Below are 18,451 nucleotides of genomic sequence, written 5' to 3' on the forward strand. Positions count from 1 at the left end.
CTCCGTGGGGTTACCCAGGGGTATCCCTTCCCGTTTGCCGGGATCAACCCAAGCGGGGCCTGACCCCTCTGCCTTCCATCACATCTGGCTTGGCTACCCTTCCCTTTGAAGAATAGCCTCAGCAAAAGGGATGTGTGTGGGTATGTGTGATGCCCGCCTTGCCCTCAACACTGACTCCCCACCATGTGCTCTCAGGCTGTGGTTTTACGGCTCCCTCCCTAGAACCACGGCAGCACACCACCTACAATAAGCCTGGCCCAGTCCTGGGAAGCAGGGACTCTCATGGGCTCTTGATATCGGCAGTGTCTAAGGGACACCCTGTAAACCCTGGTGACTTGCCTATGGCTCCCCACACACTCGGGGCCGCCTAGGTCACAATGGCCTTACTAAGGGAGGCCTAGCCCTAATGCGTGCGACTCACACTCAGCACACCCAGGGGAGGCCTTTTTGTCCCCAGGAAGCACCTCACTCACCAGTTTCTTTCACTTCCCCCCATTCCCAGCCAGCCCCCTCACAGGAACTAGGGGTCCACACTCGCTTTGAGGGTCCGAGCTGCTGGCTCTTGTCTCACTCACGCACCACTCGCACGCCTCCTACACCTGCCACCAGAGTTTCTCACCCTCCTGGTGCTCTTCGACGTCGCTCGTCCCAGGCTCGTCCTTCAGTCCTGATAGCCAGCTATCCTGGAGACCCAAGAGGGCGAGCAGCCGTCCCGTCTCTGGTCCTCTTCAGACATGGCTATGCCGGACAAGCCCCCAGCTGAAATGAATGGCATTACTCCTTTGTAATGCCTTTATTATGAAATCAGCTCTGGGTGGTGTCCCGAGGGGTCATGTGCACCACCACTGCTCCCTTCGGCAACGTGGAGGAGGAGGAGGATGTCAGCTTTGCTGTATAGCAAAAGCTGGGGCTTCCATCCTCACTGGAGTGCCTAGGAAGACACCTTTGGGCTCATTGTCTAAGGTCCTCACTTTGGTCCAGTTCTTGTTAGGTTGTGGTGACAGCTTAGAATTATGCTGATCTGATGGAATAGAAGGACAGTTCTCAGGCAGGACAGGTCACTTGGTCTCTTGAACTGGCGGGTGGCTCATTGTCCTAGGTTGTTATTCTGTTGGATGGGAATCAATGTCTTTTGATTTACATATACGCTTGTGATGTTATCCTGGTGCCATTTTGGGAAGCAGCGGAGGTGATTCCTGACAGAAAAAATGGTACAGGGAGGGTGACTAATAATATGCTTAACAATGCACATTTAACAAACATGGTAATTAACAGGTAACAATTAATAAGCATGATAACTAACATATAACAATTTACTTATAAACTTGTTTATAGCACCATCTCAAGTGCTGTGCCCAGTTTTGGGCCCTCCATGACAAGAGAGACATCGAGGGGTTGGGCTGGAGTGTGCCCAAGGCAATGGAGCTGGGGAAGGGTCTGGAGCACAAGTCTGATGAGAAACAGCTGAGGGAGCTGGGGTTGTTCAGCCTGGAGAGAAGAAGAATCAGGGGAGACCTCATCACTCTGTACAACTCCCTGACAGGAGGCTGTAGCCAGATGGGGGTCAGTCTCTTCTCCCAGGTAACAAGAGACAGGACAAGAGGAAATGGCTTCAGATTGTACTAGGGAAAGATTAGATTGGATATTAGGAAAAACTTCTTCATGGAAAGGGTTCTCAAGCATTGAAACTGGCTGTTGAGAAAAGGGGTGAAGTCACTGTCCCTGGAGGTGTTCAAGAAACAGCTAGACATGGCACTGAGTGTCATGGTCTATCTGTTCGGTCAAGGGAATTGCTTGATGATCTCAGAGATCTTTTCCAACATGTTTGATTCTGTGATTCTGTAAATCAGAAAATTTTTTAAAGAAAGTGAAAGTGCTTGGTAGCATGGTATCTCCATGCAAACATTCCAAAAGACTTTTTTTGTTTGCTTTGCACACAATTTTTATACAGTTAAGAAATGAACATCAGTTTGGTAAAGGTCAGTTTAATTTTCAGATTGCTGCTCTGTAAATGAGATAAAAATACTTCTAAGGCTCAACAAGTACAAAGGATTTTACACAGTCTCCCGAGGAAGTGTCAACAAATATGCAATGCAATTATAATTGCAATGCAGAAGATATTCTGAGTTGGAAGGGACCCACAAGATGATCAAGTCCAACTCCTGACCCTCTACAAGAATCTCACCATGGGCCTTAGAGCAGTCCAAACACTTCTTGAACTCTGTCACACTTGGTGCTGTGACCACTGCCCTGGGGAGCTTGTTCCAGTGCCCAACCACTCTCTGGGGGAAGAATCTTTTCCTAATATCCAACGTAAACCTCCCCTGACACAGCTTCAGGCCATTCCCTCGAGTCCTTTCACTGGTCAGGAGAAAGATCAATGCCTGCCCCTCCACTTCCCATGAGGATGTTGAGGACCTTACTGAGGTGTCTCCTCACTTTTCCTCTTCTCCAGGCTGGACAGACCAAATGACTTCAGCTGCTCCTCCTCTTGGAGGGGCTTCCCCTCCAAGCCCCTTATCTTCGGGTACTCTCTAATAGCTTACATTAATATCAATTTATTTTATTGTGGCTCCCTGAACTGCACATAGCACTTAAGGTGAGCCAAGTGCCTCAGGTGAAACCTGTCCCTAATTGATAATCACAGGTTTCTAGAGCAGCCTGAATTCTTTCATAACATCTTTGAGGTAAAGACGGAAAATTGAAGTACTGCTCTACGTGACCCCACCAAACTTCCCAATGATAATTTCTACATTTACTGCTCGCAAAGTGGAATAGCACAGAGGAGTCCTGAGAAGACCAGGCTCATTAATACTTAGGTAAAGTTACAGACTACACCAGTCAGTGAATTCTACTTGATGAGGTCTGAAATACTTGGAAATTGAGATTTTGTTGATCAATGTTTACTGATGTTGATTTTTTGAAACACAAAACTTTCAGGGCCCCTCATTTTAATTTGAAATCTTGTAGTAATACTAACATTTTTTAAATCCCTTTCTGCATCTACTCTGTAGCATTGTGGCACTACCAAGGCCCTTGGAGCATCCAGCACTCACAAGCTGGAAGTGCACTGCTGCTCAAGAAAGCTGACAAAGCAGGCAGGATGGGCCTTTACATGATCTCCAGCAAACTGAGTTTATTGGTACACAGGATCACAGTGCAAAGTTGAAGAGGGTCCAGGGACAAAGGTGTATGCTGAGGGCATTGGGTTTTATATGGGAAGGGGAGGGTGGAGTTGAGGGTCAGGATCCAATGGATATGGGGAAAAATGGTGCAAAGGCGGAGTCAAGAGTTGGGTCAGCCAATAGGGAAACAGGGGTGGAGTAATGCAGTAAAAAAGGGCCAATGAGAGGACAGATAATGGAGAAGATTCTCGGGAATACCCAAACAGGTGGAATAGGGGTTGAACTGGGGTAATTAGGCCAACAGGCCAATGGGGCAACATAACTACATATATCAGCATGTGCCTGCAAAGATCTGTGGGAGAAGCAAGCTCTTAAAGTCTGTTCTTCCATGGATGGGGAATTGAAATTCTGGTGGTAGGCCCCTGGGCCTCCATACTACTCTGGTGGGGAATTTTTTTAGAAAGATACATTCAGTAACATGTTAAAACTGAGTGGAAATTTTGTTCAGGAAACCAAGTGAAATAAAATCAAAACTGACTACCAGGGAACTCTCCCTGTCAATGAAGGTGAACAGGGAGCTGTGAATAAACAGCAGGGCAATAGTGGAAGTTTCATTACAAAACCTGGTGAGAAGAGGAATAAATGAAACAACGAAACTGTGGAAAACCACCTCATATGATAAGAGGGCTCTTAGCTCTTTTCTTTTTAGATAGGCCAAACCCTGGTTTCTTTTAAAGTAAATGCCATGTTGTTGTCCATGGGAATCTTGCTTGTGTAATGATATCTGGGTTTTACTTTACGATTTTACAGACCCAGTTCAGCGTGGGCATAAATGACCATAATTACTGGTGACATCAGTGCAGTAAGACCTAACACAGTACACGACTTAATTGGATGATGAGACTTGCATTTCCCATGTATGCAAGCACTGCTCAGTGGCACACAAGTGTGCTTAGAATACTATCAAGCATTAACCTTCAATTTGTGTTTCTAGTGCCTACATTGTTGGAATAAATGCTTGTACATTCACAACTAAAATTAGAGCCAGCTCAGATACTGATTTTTTATTATTTATTTGTTTTCACATTTTTAGAAGGACAAGAAGAATATTTGTCTATTAGGAGTTCTATACTATAGATAGAACAAGCAGTTGTTCTCTTTATGAATATATTACGATATTGATGAGTATCTTAAAACCTCTTAGTCTTTCTCAGTTCTGCCTTGGATATCTGTCATGTCTTGAATTACCTCAAATCCCAGTAGGAGCCATAGAAAGAAACACAAGAAATTTGCATTGCTCAGCCTTGAAATGTGCAGCTTAACTGCATAAATAGAAATATTTGCAAGTCATAGTTGCCAGCTTTACTGGAAGGCACAGCTGTCTGCTTAACCCATCATAGCAAGATTCTGCCTGTATAAAAAAAGTCGAGGGTAAAAATAACTATGTGTCTTCTAGCAAAAAAACCCACTGTGGCAGAAAGACCATAGTGCAGTCAAAGAGATGGATAATTGCTCAGGTCACTGCTTTTTTGCTCATTATAAATCAAAGCCAAAAGGAAGCCCTGTTTGGCCATTCAGTGCAGTCCATTGCCGTGCTTATTCACCTTTGTGTCACCTTTGTGTCACCTCTATTCCTCTGCATACAATTCCAGTTATAACCCAGCACAGTCCCGGAAGTCCAAGGGCAGCAGCAGAAGAGCTCAGCTCCCAGCTGGATAAAATCCTAAACATCCTTTTGCAGCTCTTGCTCTGCCTGGCAGCCCTTGTGAAGGTTGACTGACCGTGTTGTGAACTCTTGTGAGCTGCTGTTTCACAACTCAGACAAAGCTGTGTGCTCTGCTGCTGTGATATTACATATTGTCACAAAAATTGGCACACAGAGAAGGGCTGAGGTTCACAGAGAGAGGAAGATCAGCTGGAAGGAAAGATAAATGTAGATTGAGCTCTGATTAGCCTGAAAATTCTCAGCTTTTAATAGGACCTCTCTGGGAAGGGAGAACACTACCAGTGATTCCCTCCACATACCTTTCCAACATTACATGAAGAATAAGATTGGGCAGCTCCTGAAAATTGTGTTCCTTAGACTCAGTTACTGCTGAAAGATGGCATTTTCTGTCCTGGCCACAATATTTTAGTGTCACTTGCTAATCACCACTCTGGGTGCTTCTTGACATCTCTGACAAATGTGCATATATTAAAGTGTGACCCCTGTTGAGCCAAATCAGGAGGGCAAATGCAGATATTCTCTTCCAGGTCCCTGGGCTCCTCAGCTGGGGTTGTTTCACCTGTGCCCTGAGTTGGATGCAGATCACGTTTACAGCAGAGCCACTCTGACCTGAGCTTGCTGCAAGCTGCTGGTGGGAGTCGTAGCCTGGAGAACCAGCAGAGTCATAACATAAGGAAATGAAGAGAAGATTGTGAGTATTTAAAACCTCACAAAGTTAATTGATTTGATCACATAAAATTTTGGTGCAGAGCTAGATGGGATCCAGACCTGCTCCATCCCACTTCACTGTCTCCCAGTTCTTTGCTCTGCTGAATCCAGTGAGGCAGAATAATCTTTTCTGATTTCTGGGGCTGTCAGTGCTGGATGGTAACAGTAATAGCAAGAGTCAAAATGTCATGCTTTGAGGGATCTACTTTATTTTTCCATGCAAGATCTGATCTATGAACTAGGGATATAAAATTCTAAGCTTGCTAATTGCAAAGTCATTGTCCTTTGCTGCAGATGTCTACGCCATCGTATGACTGCTAAGCATAGATAAGAGAGAAATAATGGATCTGTGTCTTAATAATGGAGTCACCCTAAAACTTACAAGCCCAGATTTTATTTCCAGTTTAAATAAACACTATGAATATTTTTGCATCTCAGTAGTGCCCAGAATTGACCAGGTACCCTCATGGGTCCTAGGAAACAGCCCTGTCTTGTGCTCTTGGCAGACTTTTACAGACATGCAGGTACTTTTGAATACACTGGTGATTAAGCTTTTGAGAGAGGGGTTCATGGGTCCTGGGTGAGAACTGCCAGTTCTTCTTCTGCTATTTAGAACAGTTAGGAACTTAAACTCAGTCATGTAACCTGAGGCAAAAGCAAACACATGGCAATGTCAAAACAGAGACATGAATGGAGGAACACGGTATTTGTTATAATTCTTTTTATTGCTAGGTGTCTTTCTGATCCTATCTTTAGTATTTCATAGGGACACATTCATGCCCCCATAAATTAAATTATGACAGTGCTGTTAAAACAGTTTCTTTCCTTCTTGTAGCAGTTGTGTTTGTCATAAATATTCTTCCTCCTTAAGGATGACAGTTAAGTGTTTTGCTATCCATATCCTGGTGTTTTCTTAATTAGACAAACAAACCTTCTGTGGAACATTTAATGAAGTTTTATTTTCTGTTGTTTCTTTTTGTGAAGCCAAATATTCCTTCAAAATCAAATTGCTGCTTGACCAAAAAGTTCCAGCATCTCTCTAATGCCTTTCAGACTTTTGAGAGACTAATTCTCAGATGATTTCTCTGTAGCAGACCTGCTTTCAGCTCCTGCTTGCAGTTGATATCATTGTAGTGTAAACTGAGCAATGACTGTAATCAAAACTTCAGTGTTTTCCCCAGAACACAGCAGGTTGCTATGTGGGTGGCAGCAGGGCAAGGAGAGTCTGCAGGAATGTTTTTTTTGGGGGGGACTTATTGTTGTCAGCAAAGATTTAGCCTGGGGGCTGTATTGACAGAAAAAGAAGCTGAACAAAATAAATTGAAGAATGAACTGTATTTTCACAAGCTGCTCTCTGTTGGTCACAGAGAATTTCATGTTAAAATTCTGCTGTTATCAGATCACTGAGCTCAACAGCTCCTTTCTGCAGAAGGTCTTCTTTCAATTACAAATATATTTCCCCTTACAGTAGTAAAGTTGCATTTAATGTCTTCACTGCTTTTGATGTCATTTTAACTCCCACAGACCTGGATTAATGTATTATTTTTATAACTCAGAATTGAGCCAATTATAATTCACAAGTCACACAAGTAACAATATTTTGAACAGACTAAGATTCACTGACAAAATAATACCCAGATACTTCATTTATTTAATGGCATGTGCAAGTCTGTGAGGCTGTTTCTTTACCACCAGCCTGATAGAGTTCTCCATGATAGTTCTAACCTGATTTTTTTTAAATATATGCAGTACAGCCTGCTACCTTTTAAGTGTTCCATGGCACTGAAAGAAATCTCCCAATTCCTACATAATGCTGAGAATGTGTCCCAGATTTATGACTAATGACTTGAGTGTTTACTTTGCTCTGTACCGAGGATAAAGTTTTCACTCTCTGTTTCCAGTCAGTGAGAGCAATGCCCACATTGCCTGTCAAGCATGAAGTCCAAGGGAATTCAATGGCCAGGTTGCACCTCTTAAGCTCTGTCTTTCATGGATCCACTTCCAGCCATGCCTTGGCACAGGCATATATATGCACTCAGAGTGCTTTGTGCTGCAGGTGGGTGACTTTGCTGCATAGGTACCCTGATTATACCAGTAAATTAGATAGAGCTGGGGAATGTTCTTGGTCATGGAAATGTGACAGATTGTACTGTGAGACTCTTTGAACGGTCCCTGCTGCAATTTCAGCCTGTTATTAGCAGTCCACCAAAATCTCCAAAGCACTGCCTGTACATTAAAGCAGTCTAGGGGCCATTCCCAGGTCATGATGTGTACGGAACCACTCTGCATTGGAGGATGAGAGGGTTTATTAAAAACATGCCAGTTGGCTTCAGTGCCTAGAAGTATTCCTAGGCACATTCCTCTCTAAGTGTGAACATTGCCATGGGGTCCCCTCAGCACTCACAGATTAACTACAAAGGACATGACTACAGCTCTGGACTTTCTGTGCCTCATTCAAATTGGCTACCTCACCCAGGGCTCAGAGGAATCAGGCTTTCTGTGTTCACTGTTCCGTTGGGGACTGTCCTGCCTAACACCAAGATCCCTATCAGACTTCGCAAAGCCTCCTTACAGTTGTGAAAATCCTCCAAAAATGATTGGTCACAGATACCAATGCAAACAGGACCAGTAAGCACCCTGAACTATTGATATTCAACAATGGTCAACATGTCACATATAGATAAGGTGGACTTACAGCTTCCTCTGGCAGCACCTGAGCATTAAGCTGGCTGAAGTCCAAAGTGAAGCCAAAGCCAGAAGCCTTGGTGGTGGTCAGTGGTCTCAATGTGAGTTGGCCACTGTAAGGTAAATATCTGATGACAACTGGAAAAGCAAATATCTGTGTTGTCACAGGGTCTGCAACGTTCAACAAATTGTAGTGCTTCACATGAGAGAAACAACTTTAAGGAATCCAGAAGCAGAAACTTCTGATTCATACTGGCAATTAAATCTAATTTGTGAATCTGTGCTATTATCAATTACTTTTGCATGCCAGTAGACTTCTCAGTTAAACAGAACATCCTTTCTCTTTCCTTTACTTATTTTCTCCCTAATTATTTCTAAGGAAAGAAACTGCAACAGATATAAAAATGAAGTTAAAGCAGCCATGCAGATAGCCAGGCCAGGCCTGAGGTTAATCCTGCAAGGTAGAAGTGTGGGAAATTGTTCATCTCTGCAAGCAATGGAAGAGGAAAAACAGGTGGCCTAAGCCAAAGTGGAGTAAAGCCAATAAAACAATAATGGAGAAGCTAGGAGGCAAAAGGTATTAAATTAGTATTAGGAATTTTAGTGAGTTAAAAATACTAAAAGCTATTAAACTGAGTCTACTGGCTTACCAGCAGTGACTCATGAAGGCCAAAATTGTCATAGGAGTGTTAAATCAGGAAAGCCATGCCCTGTAGGAAAGAGGAACACAACAGTGAGCTATTTACCTGGGAGAGGAAAAGCTGGGAAATGTGGAATATAAGGTGGAGAAAGTGATGAGGTCATGGTTACTTGGGAAGACCATGCTGAGCAGTGTGGCATCTGATCCCTGCACTGGGAAGGGAAATAGAGCTCTGATCTGCCATTTCATGTGTGTCTGCCTTGTTTCCTCAGCCAGGGGCACCTGGGGTGCCTTCCTGGCACAGACTGAGGGACACCATGGAGAGAAGATGGAGTGTGGACCAAATATCCCAACCTTCAGTCTCTGAACAATGTGCTGGGTACAAGGACTGCCACACTGTTACTCAGAAATTCTGGTCAGAACTCGATGCAATTGGCCAAAATAAACTGTGGTGCCATTTAATTAATATTTCTGGGGACAAAGTTGGCCTGGTTTAGCAGACTGGGTCTTTGAAAACAGTTTTGATTTCCAGTGGGAACAAAAAGGCAGGAAAAGAAAAGTAAATTGTCCACCTAAGCCAAAAAAAAAAAAAAAAGGCATGGGAAAATCAAAATGATACATTCTCCCTTCTGTTAAATAAGACTGTAGTTGCAGAGTATACACACAATCCTTGATGCATCAAGAGCTGTTCAAGAATAGAAAGTACAAAGTGCACTGAAGTGAAATCTCAATTTGAGTTGTTTTTCTGCTGCAGGCAATGAGATTTGGAGCTGTGCCATATAATTCAGTGCACAAATACTAAACCTGAGGTATTAGCTTATATAAAGAGAAGATGGAAAAGACTCAGGCTCTGTAGATCTGCTTCAGAACACCTCAAACCAAACACAGCACCATGGAGCAATCTCATCCAAGACTCAAACACGTGCTGAGGAAATCTCCTATAGATTCACTAATGGATCTGTCATCTCCCTGTGGATGTGCCTGGCACCCTCGGGCATTCCAGCTGCCAGCAGACACTTGCCACTCTGCACCAAAAATCTACCTGAAGGTGACCTCAACATATTCCTGGGCTCCACCAGCTTTAGGGTCTGGATCTCCATGGGAGCCTGAACTCTAGACCACAGACAGGCACATATTGGTGTTTTTTTTATTTTTTTTTTTTTTCCTTTCAAGCAATGAACACTGAGTGACATCAAAACCACTGCCAGGTAGCCAAGACATCCACATGGGAATTAGAACTTAATTACAATCTAAAGGCTGTTGGTGACTCATGCTTTCTTGGAGCTGGAACAGCCCACAGAATCCCAAAGGACACAAGAAGCTCATATTTAGGCAACTCAGTTAAATGTCCTTATGATCACCTACAATGAGACGTTTGAGTTCGAACAAGAGAAGACCAATGTGTTCCCAGCTGCATTACAGGTCTGTTAGACTTCAGACAAGCAGTTTTAGTTTCTCATTTTTCATTTTGCAGTTTATAGGGAGTACTAAAAACTTCTTAAATTTAGCTGAAGAAGATGAGACAGAAGTTAAATCATTAATGTAAGTGAAATTAAAGTTTTATGACATTTCTGTATATTACATCAACAAGGAGGTAACTGTTAGTCTTGAAGCCTTAAACATATTGAGCTCTTTTATGTCCTGTTTGGAGACTAGCAACAATTCTCACAATTGTCCTTCACTATTTTCCTGACTTGTAGCAATTATATGCTCTAGATATACTCTGGAAAAAAGAAATTTAAAGTAAAAAGAAAAATAAATGAATGGTGACAACCTCTCTTTTATCTTCTGGACAAGTTAAGGGTTTTTTTGGTTTTGTTTTTTTTTTTTTTTTTTTTTGTTTTTTTTTTTTTTTTTTTTTGGTTTTTTTTTTGGTTTTTTTTGTTTTTTTTTGTCTTTTATTTGCAGTGTTACTTACACTTTTTTCCATTATTGATCCATATTGACCCATTCTGTTAGGTGGTTTAGTGTTGTATAAACACTTCCAAAAAATCTCCATGTTTCTTGTTACTGCATCTGTGATTTAGAGGTCAAAACAGAGGTGAAGGCACTTGTAAAAAACATTTTTACCAACTTTCAGAATGGCTGGGTTTTTTTGACTTTGGATAGGCTATGAGTATCAGAGACTTAATATTAACATTTTTTAGAAAATATGCATTATATATTTCTGACCCGGTGAGTAAGGCAAAAAAGATGACCAAGAACTGCATCTGTTCTCTGTGCATTGGGTACTGTTAGGACTTAAAAAGCAAAGTGTGTGCAAGGGACAGATCATATATTTACAGGATCTTTATTAGGGAAAAATTATTTATTGTGAGAGTGGTGAGACACTGGCAGAGGTTGCCCAGAGGGGCTGTGGATGCCCCATCCATTGCAGTGTTCAAGATCAGGCTGGATGGGGCATTGAGCAACCTGTTCTCGTAGGTATCCCTCCCCATGGCAGGGGGGTTGGAGCAAGATGATTCTTCAGTTCCCTTCCACCCCAAACCTTTCTATGTTTTTATGATTATGACGTTTTGTGTCTATTTCTAAGGTACCCAGCACAAGAAAAATGTGTAGTCTTGCCATGGGCAACATCAACCTGTCTCACTGAAATAATTAATCTGTATGTATGATAAAGATTAGAAATTCAGTTTCAAGGCCACACTGTATCTGATTCCAATGATCAGCTATGGTTTAGAAACAATCTACCTTCTGTAACAATACAAATTCTTCTGGACCCATCAGCTGGCAAAAATTCTACCCTCAAAACAGCATCCCCAGAACACAAGTTGGCATTACAGATCAGGCATTTTCTCCCATCATCTTCATGATCATGTGTAGAAACAAATTAAATATGAAGTGCATGTTTTAAACTGTCATCACCACAACAAAGGAAAAAATACCTTGGATCTACCAGTATTAAGAATAAAATGGAAGTCAAGCACTGAGATGTGAAGATAAATAGCAATGATGTAGTGGACTAAAGCAGATAAAACAAAATATATTTATAAATGCTGAGAAGCTTGAGGTTACTTGTTAAGCATTAATATATGGTAAAGATATACATGGAATTTGGTAACCAAGCTAAGTGGAATGATTTCTAGGAGGTCTGAATGAATGGTTGAAAACTATATCCAATTAAGGGGTCCTGACCTGTCTGCAAGAACAAAGTGTTTACTGAGGAGATTGAAGAGTTCAATGGATGGGACATCCAAAACAAAATGAGAAAAATATAATGGCATCCTAATAAGAAATGTACCGTACATTTCATTGACACTAATTGATGAAGAATTTTAATAGGAATTTCAGAATGTGACAGCAGAGGAGTGCAGCCACTCTGTCAGAAAGGAGTATCCTCTGTGTTCACATGAGTGTGGCACAGTTTGTGTGTGTATGTTTGTGAGCACACACACCTCTGACTAAGGCTGTGCCTGGTGAAATGCTAAATCCTCTGCCCCCTCACTCGAGGCAGCCTAAAGCCAGTGCCCCTCAGGACCCAGTGCAGTGTGAATCCTTGCTCTGAATCACTGCATCTGCAGAGGGGCAGGTGCAGTTGGACAGAAATTTGTTACAGCTCAAGACAAAGGCAGGTATTGGGATTGTCTTCAAGGTGGTTGCTAATAAAAGAGATCCCAGAAGACTAAGGCATATACAAGCAGTGCAGGAAACACTGGCTCAGGTCTAAGAGCAAATCAGGGTAGTAGTGGTATAGACAAAGCAGCAGGTCCTGTCCTCCAGCAGGACAAATTACTTTAGACACAGAGACTGGCTGCTTAGTTTCTAGAACTTCCTGGCCTAAAGGTGTTGCTGGCATCTCCACATCATTTTCCTTGCACGAAGACATTGCCTCTAATGACTCTGCTCAAGGTAAACAAGCTCAACCAAGGCTGTTCACCTTAGGATACAACAGGAACTCTCATTAAAATTTACAACCTGTGCAATGAATGGATCAAACCAGCATCTGTCTGTATTTGTGGTGCTGCTCTAGCACATCAGCCAGGATGGCTTGAGCTCCATTTCCCCAGCAGCAGCTCAGGCACTCGGGCAGCAGCACCCCAGGACATTTGTGCTGTGCCAGATGTGACTGGCACAACAACAGCTCCATGAGCTAACCTCAGGTTTAAGAACTGACAGCAGAGAACTTCAGGCTCTGTGGAGCCCCAGGTAGTGAGGGGCTACAGCATTTACCCATCTGTTGGGTGTATTTTCAGTTCATAAGGAAATCCAAGCTGTTGTACTCTCCCACTAGAACCTGATGTAACTGGACAAGGACTTCTGTTTATACATGCTCCCAAGAGTCATGACTTGCAGGACTTGGATCAAAACCTGAAATACACTCCAAGCTAAAACTATTACAATCCATCTAGGAACGAGAACCCTTCAAAAGAAATCTGAAACAAGTTGCTAATTCTCCTGGAAATTAATAAACTATTCTCTTCTCCTCTACTGAGGCAGACTTGGTTTCCTGAAGAAAATCATCCTCCATCTGTCTTTGATTATTAGCTCATATAATGGATCTGACAGCAGATGGAATTTGTGCCTAGAAGTGGTGCCGACCCTTTCCTGAGAAAAGAATAAATCTTTCATTTACCAAGCAGACTCTATATAAGTAGAATGGCAAAAAGGAGGTGGTCTCCTTGGAAGATAAATAGCTGGTTGTGTTCCTGACAGCAGGAGTACAGTTCAAGGAAAAGTACTTCATTTATTACACTTATAACAAAGGGGAAATGTTACTGAGGAAAGCTGTTTTCTGAAGTGATGTCTATCAGCCTTAACTTAATCCATGTGGAAAAAAAGATTCTAAAATGGACAATGGCCCAGATGTTCTCTGGTATTGTAAAACTGGGCCAGACACAGAACAAGCAGGACCTGTTCCACTTCCTGTTATGCTGTGCACCTATTTGTAATGATTTCCATGGGCTTACTCTGAATTTTCACCAGTTCTGGTGGTCATCATCCTGCAGCACGAGAGCTGACAGCAGCTCAGTACTAAATACTAAAAAGCCCAGATATTAAACAACTCTGCTTTGGCTTTGCTCTAATTTCTCTGCTTTGTCTAAGGTTTTACAGACCAACACAAACTGTTTCAACACATGGATGTTTTCAATCTCTGAGACACAGAGACAGTGATCAAGCAAAAATAAGCTTAAGCCAGCTGGGGTCATACTAACAGCACTCTTAGTTGCAAGAGGGTTTAGACAATCTCAAAGTCTTGTTTGGTAACATTCAAATTTATCAAGCAGAAGTATAATAGAATAAAGAATAATATTGCATTTAAATCAATCTATTGATAATCACTCCCCTGTGCTTTGATTTGTAAGGAAAACAAATGAGATTTTGCTGTTCTGAAGTATAATTATAATTTCTCATGTCTCGGATTACTGGTTAATTATACAGACACCATTACTTTTGGCTAGTACAGACTTTCCTTTGTCTTTTTTTTTTTTTTCTTTTCTTTTGTCTGTGTTCCTGTAACACAACCTGAAGATAGATTAGCCCTGAGCTTCACTTTGTGGAAATCAATGGAATGAGAGGAAGAATAATTATCTCTCTTTCTGTATGGATACACATATACAAGAGCTGTGTGGTTCAGCTGACAGCGTGGAGGAAAGGGATCCCATCCAGAGGAATTTTGACACACTTAAGAGGTGGGATCATGTGAACGTCAGGAAGTTCAACAAGGCCAAATGTAAGGTCCTGCACCTGTGTCAGGGCAATCCCAAGCACAAAACAGAAGATTGAGAGCAGCACTAAGGAGAAGGACATTGAGATATTAGTGGATGAAAAATGCAAAATGATCCAGCAATGTGCTTTTGCAGCCTAGAAGGCCAAGTGTGTCCTGGGCTGCAGCAAATGCAACATGGGCAGCAGGTCAAGAGAGATGATTCTCCCCCTCTGATTTTGTGACACCCCTCATAGAGTGCTGTGTCCATCTCTGGGCCCTCAATATAAGAAGGACCTGGACCTGTTGGGGCACCTTTCCTGTAAAGACAGACTGTGAAAGTTGGGGATGTTCAGCCTGGAGAAGTCTCCAGGGAGAACTTACAGTACTTCAGGGTTACAGAAACCTAAAAGGACTACAGAAACCTAAAAGGAAAGCTGGAGAGAGACTTTGGACAAGTGCATGCAGTGATACAAAAGGGTAAATGGCTTTTAACTGAAAGACAGCAGCTTTAGAATAGATGTTAGGAAGAAATTCTTTGCTGTGACAGTGGCAAGGCACTGGGACAGGTTGCCCAGAGAAGCTGTTAATGCCCTGTCCCTTCGAAGTGTTCAAGTCCAGGATGGGGCTCTGAGCAACCTGGTCTAATGGAAGGTGCCCCTGCCCCTGGCAGAGGGTTGGAACAAGATGATCTTAAGTGCCTTTTGACCCAAACCCTTCTATGATTCTGTGATATATTGTTCAATATTCCGATTTGGTATTAGCAATTATGATCCCACCTAGCTTTATTTCATCATCTTTTTTAATCTAGACTTTTAACTAAAAATCCAGTGGTTTCACTTGGAGCATTTCAGTGCTTATGTAAAGAGTAAGGGTAATTCTAGAAATGACATAACTCTTTTCATATTATGCACAGTGAACTGAAACTTAATGTCATTGCAAACTGTTAATAAATTCAGCCCGTTCCTGAGAATCCCCTTGAACTGCATTTGCTTTCCTAAGACATGCAGACTAATAACTGAAATATTAAATAGTATAACATTTTTATTTAGCAAACTCAGATTCTGATAAAAGGACAAAAAATACAGAGTAGTCCCATATCTGGTACAACTCCTCTGAGTTCTTGAGAACTGCTCTGGTCATAACTTTTTTTTTTTTAATTTTCCTTTAATCAGAGAAAATTATACTCTGAGTTTCACCATTCCCAATGACATTTATCAATGAGCTGATTGTCAGAATATTCAGGGTTGACTTTTTGGTGAGGTAAAAGGGGTACATAGATATAAACATCTTGCTATAGTCCAAAGAGGAAAGACATAGGTTGGAGCTATATGAAATTAACTATGCCAAAAAACAGAGCAAAGCATGGTGAGAAGTTAAGAACTGTGTTTTTTTCCATCTCTGTTTAATTTAGAATTTCTTAGCATATAATGCTTTATGGCAGCCTAGAAGGAGAAACTAAAACTATCCTGATTCCACCCTTGTGATGCATGTGAAACCCAGATAAGTTGACAGTGTGTTGACTATAGAAGTGTTACCAAAGAAATTATCACAACTATTCCTCAAGCAAGGAGGAGGAGAGGAGCAGAACTGCTACTTGCCCTGAGGCATCCTCCAGTGTGGTAACATAAACAGTTAAACTAGTTAACACTCCCTTGTGGTTTCCATTTTATACATCCATTATTCTGTGACTGCCAACTATTTCTGTAAATATCTGAGGTTTCATTCATCCCTAAATAGCCTGAACTAAGTGGCCATAACCTCATATCCATCTTCTGTAAATTGGTAGCTGGAAAGTAGTGAGAGATTGTCTCCAGAATCATTAGTGTAGGCACAACTTGTTTGGGGAACTTAATAAAACTTAATAAAGTTTTCCTATTGCAGTTCTGTCCATTCCAAAGGTCTCTTTTTTGGCAGTCAGGAGTGCTGCAATTTGTACAGCAAGAGGTGGATGGATGAGTGCTGCTGACTAGAGATTTCCCCTCCTTTCCTCCCCTTGCGTGGGGAACTTTTGTGACACTGAATCATTACAGTTGATTCTTCTGTTTTGTGCTATGGAGTTGTATCAAGAATAGCTTTTAATCAGTGTCCTATCTGACAACATTTTCTGGCTTCTTGTTTAGAAAACTAATAGTTAAAAGATGTTTTGAGGTTCAGTTGCACAATATTGCTTTCATATGGGAACGGATATCCATATCATCTTTTTGTCCAACCTCCATTTTTTCAAGGGGTCTTTTTTTTCAGAATTCTTAACATTTCATCTGTTCACATTCTCTTCATCTTCTGGTTTTGTTCCTGTTTAAAAAAAGAATAATATTCTATTGCAGTGCAAATCCTTGCAGGAGTTCAGCCTCGAAACACTTACTTGTGTGAGAACTCTCTTAATGCTGAAGTAACTTCAGTGAACATCCAAAGGTCTGTGGAAAAGGGTATGGATGGGCACAGGTGGGCAAGGCATCATCTGCTCTCTTGTCACAGGTTAACAGGCATTGAGGATGTCCAGGGGTGGCAAATCCATTCTATCCCTGTGTAAGAGAATAGCTGAGAGATCCAGATACTTAGTCAAGTTGCTAAGAAACCTAAGGAATTTTAAAGTATGCAAGGTTACAAGGCTAATCTAAAGTTAGACTAATACTGTGTAGCATCCCCATGGCAACCAGGAGTGAACGGCATGTGAGGTGAAAACAGAGAAAGAGATGGAATAATAATCAGCAATAAAACCTTGGCAGGGCTTAGTGTGATTATGTTATCAATGAGTTAAAGCATGCTGCTGGCCTGCTGAAGTTAGCCTTGTCTGCTGGGGACACAGCTTCTCCTTGCCAGTCCAGAGCAAATGGTGGATGGCATTTCTAAACTAAGGCTATACTGGCCAGCTCTGAAAGGGTTGCTGATGAAAGGGTCAAATGAAAGAGAAGTTGACCTGAACACATGTGATGTAACAAAACACTCTTTATTATTTAATACAAAAAAGAAAATTTCCATATCAGATCAAATAATTGTGTCACTCCTGTCTTTAAATTTCCTGCAGCCGTGATCTGTTTGCTGTATTATTTCCTCTAAAGCACAGCCTGCATAATTTTGCCAGTACTTATACTATCTTAAGTATGCAAACTATAACTGAAGCAGAACCTGGCTATGGAAGTCAGTTTGAAAAATCAACTTTTTCCAGTATTGTCTTACAGCAGTGGGTTTTATCTGTTCACATTCATGCTCCCATGTAACCAAGGGACAAGGCATCTGCCAGAGGAGAGGTCTAAATACCCTGCTGACCAGTGGGTCAGTGACTTCAGGCTTCATGGCCACCACCATGGTCCAGCAGCAGAACTCACATTTTCTAGCCTCAGCCTTGTTATTCAGCCACTAGTGCACATGAGCCACCACAGTGTTTCAGTGTCTCCTGAAATGCTGAATGTCATGAGCAAAACTCTCTTGAGTGATAAATTTAAAAACTGGCAATGCCCCACTCCTGAGGTTCACTCACTCAAAAAAGGTCTGATTTTGGGGTCTTTGAACTTAAGTTTATTTGAATGTTTTCATTGCATTGAATGGTAAGTTAAAGCACTTTTGAACAGACTTCTTAATGCTAGATAACTGCCTGACACTTCACCTGAAATCTTCTTGATTCTCTTCATGAGTCCTTGAGAACACAACATTGGTAAATCATTAGAGGATATCACTGTGCACTGCAAAAATACTGAGGTGAATATTTCTCACTCAGCCATCATCAGTCATGTGCTTCTGCACTTTGGTTTCATGCAAACACTAAACTTGGACAGGTTGATCCTCTCAGCTTGACCACCAATGGATAGATGGATGTGCATGAAGTTAATGAATATTCTTCTGATGATACCAGGTAATGCTTTTTTCTGTTTCACAGCTAAGTGCCATTACAAAGTGGAGATCTGAGCTCCAGGTTGCCTTCT

At 41.8% G+C, this 18,451-nt stretch overlaps 1 long non-coding RNA gene across 1 annotated transcript in view; it reads right to left on the reverse strand.

The window, feature by feature from the left end:
- Nucleotides 1-778: 778 nt before the first annotated feature.
- Nucleotides 779-18,451, reverse strand: part of LOC128811724 (uncharacterized) — an 88,170-nt gene continuing 70,497 nt past the window's right edge. Inside the window, exon 2 of the long non-coding RNA XR_008438441.1 lies at nt 779-1,196. This is a non-coding gene — a long non-coding RNA (uncharacterized LOC128811724). The remainder of the gene's footprint in view (nt 1,197-18,451) is intronic.

This window comes from Vidua macroura, chromosome 1 (assembly GCF_024509145.1).
Source record: "Vidua macroura isolate BioBank_ID:100142 chromosome 1, ASM2450914v1, whole genome shotgun sequence".
Classification (NCBI taxonomy): domain Eukaryota; kingdom Metazoa; phylum Chordata; class Aves; order Passeriformes; family Viduidae; genus Vidua; species Vidua macroura.